Raw genomic sequence first — 10594 nt, forward strand, 5'->3', positions numbered from 1 at the left:
ATTAAGAATTCGAGTAGGAATTCAGTAGGAATATCTCCTGTAGAAGGCTGGCAATCATGATCCCACAAGTCACCTGCATTGCTCACTGCAATTAGAAGGAAATGTGTGGCCCTGAAAAAACAAACTTCTTTACCTAAGGAGCAACCATTGGAAAGTCCTTTTCCAATTTTTGTCTATTTTTCTGCTCTGAATAGTTCCTATCTCAATATTTTCCATATTTATTCAATCAAGTGTTATTTTATCCAGATTTATGGTAGGTAAACTAGTTATACTGAGAAGAGCATGATTGTTTTCTCATGGTTTAAAGCACTGCTGATTTTTATCATACACTATATAAAAAAAATCATCTCTCTATTGTGAACATACTCAAGTACTTGCTTTTAGTTATTTCCATTTTTCTCCCAGAGTTTAGAATGCATCTCCTCAAAATGGATGACATTTATTTTCTCTTCTTTTCTTCTAACTTAGTTTTCCACTTCAGCTGCACCTACTGCAATGGAAATTTGAAACAGCACAGTGAGAAAATGAAACACAATATATTGAGCTTCATGCTACCTCACCTTTAGGCTCCCTCTCTAATTTCTTTACAAAAGGCAAGTCTTCTGCTCCATTATTTAGTGTTTTGCACAAAATAGATTCATCATCTTTGAAACTGGTTCTGCAACACAGGCATTCCTTTTTTTTTAAAAAAGTCCTCCATTAAAATCTCTTATATATTTTTTATTCTGTGAGACTTCTTGATATGCAACTGCTTAGGAAAAACAGCCTTGCCACCAGTTTCAAAGCTAAAGAAACACTGCAAAATTTGCATCTTCCAAACTTCACATGGCCTTTAAGAGGGTGGAATTAGGCCACATATGGAGACAGATATTGTTCAGCAGTACTGTGTGAGTTTGTATATTTACAAGGTAAGGAGAATACAGGCAGTTGCTTCTCTTTCCCCCTGCCCTTACCTCCTTGGATTCTTCTCCTTGAACACTCTAAAACTTGCTTGAGACTGATGAGATATGGTATCTTACATAAGTGGAATGTGGCTCCAAGAATGTGGGAAGAACATTTAATGAAGCAAAATTCTCTTTAATATTTGGGGCTTTTGTATGGGGGGTTTTTCAGGTTTGTTTTTTTGGTTTAGGTTTTTTGGGGTTTTTTTTTGTTTGTTTGTTTGTTAGTTTTTGTGGTGGTTTTGTTTGTTTGTTTGTTTTGCTTTGTTTTGTTTTGTTTCTGTTTTGTTTTGATTTGGGGTGTTTTTGGTGTAAGTTTTTTTCTGTTTTGTCTGGGGTTGCGGTTTTTTTCTTAAATTTCCCTGGTTGTTGAGGATAGATATTACAGCCTCTTTGATGTTTCTGTTTATGTGCAGTTCAAAATTAAAACTTACCATCTAACAAGCCTAAAATGTTCTCACTGGGAAATTGCAGTTGTGCTGGAAAAAGTTTTTTTCCAAGGATATTGGAAACTGGTAGGTTGCTATCTACAAGCTTGATTGTTTCTATTTTCTTATCTATAGACAGGCTACTGGAAATCTGTGCATCATGCTCTGTCTTTCTTCATTGTAGTTTCCAGGAAAAGGCACACAAAGCCATGAGAGTCAGCATTCAGTCTCCTGGAATTTGCCCATGGATTTTTACTTTCTGTTGAAGAATGAAAAGGCAGTAAGTTAGAAACAGAAATAGTTTGAAAACTTTCTTCAATTTAAATATGAATGTGTTTTTCATGCAAACCTGGGATGCATTTTGTGATGCAATTTTCCCCTGGAAGTAATTTTCACTTTCTGAACACCTCAGATATTCAAAGGGGAAAGCAAACCTAATGTCTTTCTCCCTATTAGTCAAACAAAGCTTTACCTGCCTCCATACACAACTTTTTCAATTAGCTATATTTAGCTAAATGGGGAAAAATTCACCTTGATATAATGCCATTACTACCCAAGAGTTTCTGCAGTATTGAATTTGGCCCCTAGGAATTCATTATTCTTTTGGATAGATGGCTGCAGTTTATGAATGACACTCTTAATGTGGTCTAGAGAATATGATCTATATAGTTTGGTAGGCTATCTCCCTTTAAACCCAAAAACTAGACAAGTCCCTCCCTGCAGTGAGTGTTTACAGAATCACAAATTGCATGAGGTTATGTTATTCACTATATTTAGCCTAAACTCTGCATATGAGCTTGATGATAGACTTTGTAGTTACTTGAGAGGCAAAGCAATGCTAATGATATTGCCTGGTGATTTTGGAATAGTTGCTAAAAATGGTACAAATCCAAGAGGATGTCAAAAAAGAAAAAAAAGGCATTCCCATTTTCTTACTTTTTCATTTGCTTTTTCACTCCATACTGTTTTGTGCAAATTTTGAAGTTGTGACACTGTGACCCTAAAGTTGACTGAGTTGTGCTACTGACATTGCTAGCTCAAAAGGACAGGAATCTACCTGGAGTCATCTAGTTCACATGAGCTAAAGTAAATTAATTTTTGATTAGATGGTTTCCTCTGAATCAGAGAAATCAAATTTTATTTTGAAATGCCTCAAATTTCTTTTCTTGAATTGAGGCTCCATTCCTCATTCATGGTGGAGTTTCTCCTTTGGTTTTTTTAATTTAATCATGAGAGGATATATTTTATTGGCATTTTTCTAATCCTGATACTCATGCATAACCCAAGCAATTTTTTAATATGGATGCAACACAGAAAGCCCTAAAATAAATTTCATACAAGTTAATTCTTTCCCAAACCCAATGCCTCCCTCTTAGGGAAACAATTCCTAAAACCTGGGTAGCTACTACAGCAGAATATATGTATCTCTAAGAATGAAAACTGAAAGCAAACTCTATATGCTGTAGTCTATTACTATTTTCTGGGAAAGTAATTATGATGAGACAGCTAGGTGCATTCATCTTTTTTTTTTCCTTGCCAAGAACAGCTTCTCTCTGTTATGTTCCTTACCTGGTGGATAGAGCTAGAATAATGAAAATTGTTGGTCTAGAAAAAAAACAGTTTACTTAAAAATCTTCAATTCTTTATATCTTCTACTTCAGGGCTCTGATCACCATATAAGGTTCTCCATGTTGGCACAGCTGTACCTGTTGTGGACAGTAAAAATAGGCATAAGAGAGAGCTACAAAAACAAAGGATCTCTCCTGACCAGTGTGGGAGACAAGCTGTTAACCATCTTTGGAAGGGCCCCATTCACAAGGATTATTTTCTTAAATGATTCAGACTAGCCTTGTTAAAACTATTAATAAAATCAAAGGGCAACCTGAAGAGGATGAAGAGGTAAAATTGATGTCCTTTATTACTGGGATCAGAGACCCAGTTTCACAAAGCTGGTCTAACAGCTTGCTATCCCTTCTTTATTCACAGCATCCTGTCCTTGGCAGACAATATACACACATTTTAAAGGGATCACTTTTGAAAATGGTTATATCCCTTCAGAGACACTCTCTGGTACCTTTTCAGCTTCATAATAAATTAAAACACTATATTGTCATGTGTGTACCACTATACACACATGTATAGGAGTATTTATTGCACTGGTGAAATGTTCATCTTGCTACTGTAATAACACTACTTGTAATTTCACTAACACCTTATAAAAATCTCACAGAACTTCAGCATCAGAACAAGAAGAACCCAAATACATAACTGCTTCAAGAAAATGTTTTCATTGTGCAGTTTTAAGCCACTTCTATCCAATAATTCTACATACCTCAAGGTGGTCTTGCCTCATTATCCATTGAAAAAAAGGAAGAGTTGCCTTCTGAATCAATGATAAATCTTTACATCTCAACTTACATGGCTTCCTTTATGCACTCTGGGAAACATCCCAAACAGCCAGGCCTCCTGAGGATCCACGCCCTCTTTATATGCATTGCTTCATTTGCTTGCCAAATTTGGCAACCAAAGAATAGTTTGGTGGGAAGGGACTGTACAGTTTAGCTGGCAGGTGCAACACTATTGGATATGATAAGGATTTGCCTGAATTCCCATTTTGTCCTTACAATTCAGTACTAATAATGAAAGAGAAAAAAAGAAACCAAACAAACCAAACAAAAAAACTCAAACAAATGCACAAAATCAAACAAAACCAAACCAAAACACAACAGGGAATTGATTATGTGTGCTATTTTGCTTTTTGCTGAAAGAGGCATAATTCAGAGAATTTTGATTCATTTCAGTGAATAAAGCAGTACTATAGAAATTCCTCACTGGAATCAGCCTCCTGCCATTATCTAAGAAAGATAAGTTCTTAAAGGCATTTTCTGTAAGCTTTATGTTTTCATGTGGGCTTAGTTTCACTATATATTGTCTAAGAAAGATAGTTATCACAGTGGTTGCAAGAAATGGTCAATTGCTTGGGCAAGGAAACAACTCTTACAAAGGGACAGAAACATTTTACAAAATTTTTCCTGTCATAAAACCTTAGCACTTCTGGACAAGGACATATATGTAGCAATATACAGAAAAGAGAATCTTAGAAGTGGCCAGTAAAACAAAGGAGAATGCTCCAGCCATAAGTATCCATAGGTTTTTCCTTTAACTGGAGACCCCAGGAAGTTTTTTCAAAGGCAAAACATCATCACTGCCGTTTTCCAGGTGGGCAAACTAAGGCAGAGCTATGCTAGTGACTTGTCAAGAATCAATAACAGCTGAGTAAGACATAGGTCTGTCTGCCTGATCCTTCTCCTGCCAGGGAGGGAGATTACAGGAGAGCTACAAGTCCTCTTTGAGAGTAGCAGTGGGACAAATATGCCTGACATATGACTCAACCCTAATTCTAATTCTGTACCACAATGTTCTTTCATGGAATATTTCTTCTTGCTCCTGGAAAAAACAGGACACAGGGCTGAGTGGACACAATCTCATCCAGCTTCTCTTGGGCTGCAGTCTTAGACATACTTTCTTTAAAGTTTAAATTTTACAATGTTTGACTGCTTCAAATTTAACAACCACAAATCTCAGAATCTTGAGACCCATCTGTACTCATTTCTGGGAAAATGCTAGTAGCATTTAAAGCATGAGGGGGAAAAAAATCAAAACAAATTCCTCATTGGAATAAAAACAAATATAAAACAGACTTAAACTAAACCAATTCCAACAAAATAACATTTCTCCCTGTGTTTGATTATAATCTGTATAAAAGAAAACGTACGGTTTTTTGTTTTTTTTTTTTAATAATCTCAAAATAATAAAATAAAGGCTAGTTGTGAAGGCATTGGTTTACTCTGAAGAGTGCTGATTTGGTCTGTGGTGAACATGGGACCACAGAAATCCTTATCATGGTTTCATTTTGTCACAGTTTTTGGGTGACAAAAAGGAGACACTAGGTTTGCAGCAAGCCTTACTGATATGTTAGAACAAACTATGAACTCAGATATCTGAGAGCAATGCAGGCCATTTCTGGCAGGTAATTTTCAAGGATGGGAAACTCAGCCTGTGTCCAGGGATTAGATATGGTATTACACTTACATGAGCTGTATAGTGCTTCCTGAATAGTACCAGCAAAGTGCTTTCTTTATCAGGAATCTCAGCTGATAATCTGCCCTCGTGCTACTTTCTGGTTTCAGATAGGAGCAAACACAGAGCTCTTAGTAATTTTTTTCACTCATTTTAAGTGAGTATCTTAGTTTTCACTCACTGTACACACCTCTATTTTCCTGCAATGCCTTTTTGCCCTGATCCTGCACTGCAGGGTAAGAGCAAAGGGCTGTAGCCTCTTTTATTTTTGCTCCAAAATTTTGTAATCTATTCAGACAAGAGACAATGCTGCTTCAGTCCCTATCCTTCTGCCTTCCTAAGTCCCCCTCCAGCCTTGTTTCTGAGCAGCTGCATGTACACCTCCCACCCTAATGGTGGCAGAAAAACCCTACACTTCACTCCATTGACTGCAGATACAGCACGCTGCAGCAGGGGAAAGGAGCGGGACACATCCTGCCACAGTGCAGAAAAAACAGGAAAAAAAAAAGAAAACCATCGACAAAGTGAGAGATGCTCAATAGATCATTGTGAGGGAAAAGACTGCAACTGTTTAATTTAGAGATGAACTCGGAAGTTACATAAAAGACTGAGCCAAATCTATAAATGATAAAAGCAAGAGGCCTTATTGCTCACAGACTGAGGGTAGAAAATGCTGGAAGAAATGCTATAAAATTATTTCCTAACCTTGGAATATACTGTCAGAAGATTTGGTATTTTTAGTGTGAAATAACAGCAAAACAAATTTGGTGTCTTTGTGGATGTCTCCTAAATAATTATACTGGATGTGGAATGACATGAGTGTGTTCATGTAACTGACTTAGAGGTAAAATGTGTTTGCTTAAGAGCCAAGATAAAATTTGGGTAATGTTTTTGAAAATTCACTTTTTTCTAGTAGACAATTATAAAATTCCCTTGGCACAATCAGCTTCTGAGTCAGCCAGAGCCAGTCATGCATCTCCTACACTTATCCTATGGTTATATTGCACAATTTGACAAGTTAAACTAAATTGGAATCACATCAATCACCTGATCCTAACACAATATTGTTTAAAAAAGAAAACCAAAGCAAAACAATATCTCTGATTACAAGTAGCAGTCACAAACTTAAGGCCCTGCTATAAAAAAATCAAATGCATCATTCTGTGTTTTGTGGGGCTAAAAAAGAACTTTTTTTTTAAGGCAAAAGATAGTCCAGCATAAGCAACTCAGGAATCTGCTTGTTTTAGATCCATCTATGGTGAAATGCAGTCATCACTAATTAATGTTAGTAACATTTTCATTCCTCCTACTTTCTAAGTGTGTACATCTGTCAGAACAATTGATAGTTTGCAGCACTGACAGGAGGAGCACTGAATTTTCTCATTATGATCAAAATACACTGAGTGATTATAACTTACTGTGTCTGATACCAAGCCTTAGCTCTTCAAAATTTATTGATACAATTTATTTTCAGAAATGCTTCAAAATGGGGTAACAGACATTTGAGCACAAAACTGGAGCTCCTTCACATTAGTGATATGTAATTCTAGGAAGAATCACATAATTCATGGACAAGGTTAAGCTGAAAAAAAAAAAAAAGTAGAATTTGTTAAATTGGGTGCAATGCAAAGATACTGTGTAAAAGAAATCGTTGTCCTCTTGTCTGGGTACTATCCATGCTGCCATAAAGCCCATGCAACAACTGTATGACATGATGAAACACAGCATCAACTAAAAAGTTCATTTGGAAGGGATTTCTGGGAGCTGCCCAGCCTGACATGGGACACTGTTATACAGATTGAGTCATATTTTTTTATTTCTCACAGTTCCTTTTCTTCCAGATAATGCTTTCAAAACAATCATCTTTACCCTATTTTGAAGTCCATCCTAATTTTGACTATTTCTGTCTCCTTTTCCATATCTCACTCGCTAAAGGCAAAAATTCCACAATCAAAAACCACATTTGTAAAGGGGACAAAATGGAAACAATGTCAAAACAACACTCAAAAAGCACCAAACCCCCTGGAAAACAATCTGGTTAAAGCATACCTGCTACTGTAGGTTGTCCTAGGATCACTGGGTAGGAAATAGGCATTTGTCTCCAGTGATGGCCGTGGGCAGTGAGAGCCCCTGTGCATTACTGAGCAGGAGCCTGCAAAGCTGACATCAAACAATGCCTCACCCGTGTCTGAAAGGTGCAGACAGGGGTCAGCTCTGTGACTGCAGAGGTGATTTAAAGCACATGTGTAATTGGAAACACAAATGGAGTTTGTGGTGCTTGGCTTTAGCAGGGAGCTGTAGAGAGTGGCACAAAGAGCAAAATCAACCCTGCAAAGAGTCACAGAATGGGAAAGGGGAGCTCTCTTCCAGCAGGCTGCAGAAACTCAAGAGCTTTCTGGCAGATCCAAAACATCCAGCACAAACTCCTGCTCCTCTGGGAAGGACTGTCACCTTACATGTTAGAAGCCACAAAGAGATACCATGTGAACCTTAATGATGTTTATCCTTTTCTGCCAGGAAGAAGTTGCCAAATGCCTCAAGGTCTGAGTGTTTGGAAGGGGCCTGAAGTCTTTACAATCTGATGCTGCTTTAGAAGTGCTACTGCAGCTCAGGTTCTTTGCTCTTTAATAAGGAGGCCATTCTTCTCTTAGTCCCTGAAAAGGCTTCAAGTTTCTGATGTTTGTGAGAAGCATAATCTATTGTGTATGTTTTGCAGAAACATTCATTTTATCAGAGTTCAAGCGTACTTGCTCCTGTATAGAGTTCCTAGTTGCTCCTCTGCACAGCAATTGCAGGTTTCCCCTTTATGATATCCTTTTCTTATTTTCTATTATCTTATTGTGTCACATTACATTGGTCATTAATTTTGTTCAATGAGAATCAATGGCAGTTTCATCTTATTTTGAATTGCAGCAGTCACACACCTTCTCTGTAAGTTTCAATTTATTCAACCACCCTTTTTACTATCATTTTCCCATACCCCTACTCATTCTTATTGAACCTCAATTTACTCTGCATTATCCTTTTTATGATCAAGTACCTAAAACTGAACATAGCTTTTAAAGTAAAGTAGAGCTACTAATATAAATAATGGCAGTTATAATTGTTTCTATATTATTATTTATCCTCCTGCAGTATCCTCCTATTTTTTTTTTTTTTTTTGTCTTCTCTTACCAGAGCTGCAGATCAAGCAAAAGAATGTATGGCTCTGCCAAAAATTCTTTGGTTAAATTGTTTCAAGATCTCATTCTTCTAACTTTACCTCATAGCCTAAGGCAGGATCTTTTTGACTCTGAATTCCTGAAAGCCCCCTAGACAGCAGCCATATGTAAGTTGCTGCAACATTTGTGCAGAAGATGGACAATAGAGTTGTACAAGCTAACCACAACATTTTGAAATACCATCCCTTGTTCCATATGACTAGAGTAGATGCTGCCAAACAAGAACAGAGTGTAGGAGGAGGATCTTCAAAAGCTGTTTGCTTTAGACTAAAATCCATAATACCCAGTGGGAAGCTCTTATAAGTGAAAGGTTCTCCATGTTTACTGCACTTTTCCAGAGACTTGCTGGATTAACATCCTGCTGGAAAGACAGAATTTTGCTTCTTGAGTTCTTTCCTCTTTCAGGAAATGGCTGTGTTAAGATCAGGTAATTTCCAAATTTTAAGTCCACCTAGTGCTTTCCCAAGGGACAATACAATACACAAGACTCCTTCCCCACCAGTAACTTGACAGAAATTACTGTGCAGTGGCTGCACTTCAACATCAAGGGCTTTCTCCCATCTCAGAGTTTTCCATGAATGTGAATGCTTGTCTCATGTCACTTGAGTACTTTGGAGAGGAACACCAGATAGAGTATTCAATTTATTCAGCTTCTCCAGGCATGGATATTCTTCAAGTATAACTTCCAACACTGTTCTGCTTTCTGTTGGTTCATTTTTGATCTGAGTAAATCAAAGTGATGTACACAGTTTTGTACCCTTGGCTAGCTTTAGAGAAGCCCAATGCTTTGCACAGTCCTGCTGGGATTTATTTTTGTATGCACTTGATTTTCCTGGAAATTTGAATTTCTCTTTGTCTGATACAATTTCATGGCTGTGGCAAACCCACACAGTTCAGCATGAGGTTGGAAACTGTTGCTATCACAGTGCCAAGAGATAATTAGCTCAGCAATGTTAACACACATGCTTGGCATTCATTATCAGACAGGGTGGGAACAGAATGCAGCAGCATTTCCACCACATTTGTCCACTGACCCTGCTGTCTGCTCTGTCCCAGCTGCCCACGCTTCCCCTCTTCCTCTGCAGCCATGGCATCAGCTTGTGCAGGTACCAGGAAACCCTAAACACATGTGCATCTGTGCTTCTTCCTCTTCTTCTGACCTTCCTTCTCCTCTGTCCCCAACATCTCTGCACTCCCAGCTCCCCTTCCATCCGTGCTGGCCAGCAGAGCTCTGCAGGCTCATTTCTGCTTTCTAGGATGAGCAAATGGAGCTCAGAAGGATGCACACAGAAATCCCCATCCCACTGGTAGGGCCAGCAGAGGTGATATTTAAATGTCTGTGTTTCAGAAGCTCTGTGTTGGAAAGCCACAGTTTTCCACGTTTGATGCATGTGACCAAGGAAGACTGAAGGGAGTTGCCTAATCAGAAAACAGCTTTGCACACAGGGTATCTAAATAGCTGGCAAATTTTTCATTATTGACAATGCAACACAATGTCAAATGATTTGTGCCTCAGAAGGGGATGAAACCCACCTTCTTGGAAGCAATACCTTTGGAGTTTATGGACTCCAGACACAAATCTTTCCTTCCAGGCAGCTCCTTTTAGCCCTTGATCATAATGTTAAAAATCCCAAGAGAGATCTGACACAGTAATTGTTATTAATTATCATTCTTCCATCTCTTTATGACCTTTTCCTCTGAGAAAATGGCTGCCCATCACTTGGTGAACATTTCAGGTGACAGTGCAATTTCCGAGACAGTCTTAATGTTGTGACAGTTACCCGAAAGAATAATTTATGTACAGCTCTGCCTATCTGGAGGATGTTTTATGAAAGGAAGGAAGGATGTTTTTAGAAAGGAAGAAGATGATTCCTTCAAAAGGAAAAACCGAGCAGAACAGAATAAAACAAAACAAATAAAAAAA

At 37.9% G+C, this 10594-nt stretch overlaps 1 long non-coding RNA gene across 1 annotated transcript; it reads right to left on the reverse strand.

Moving 5' to 3' along the window:
• Positions 1-1250: 1250 nt before the first annotated feature.
• On the reverse strand, positions 1251-10018 carry LOC130252420 (uncharacterized). The gene is made up of 3 exons (XR_008840353.1): positions 9831-10018; positions 2939-3075; positions 1251-1628 (listed from the first exon to the last, which is right to left on the reverse strand). It is a non-coding gene; the product is annotated as an uncharacterized LOC130252420 (long non-coding RNA).
• Positions 10019-10594: the final 576 nt, after the last annotated feature.

This window comes from Oenanthe melanoleuca, chromosome 4 (genome assembly GCF_029582105.1).
Source record: "Oenanthe melanoleuca isolate GR-GAL-2019-014 chromosome 4, OMel1.0, whole genome shotgun sequence".
Classification (NCBI taxonomy): domain Eukaryota; kingdom Metazoa; phylum Chordata; class Aves; order Passeriformes; family Muscicapidae; genus Oenanthe; species Oenanthe melanoleuca.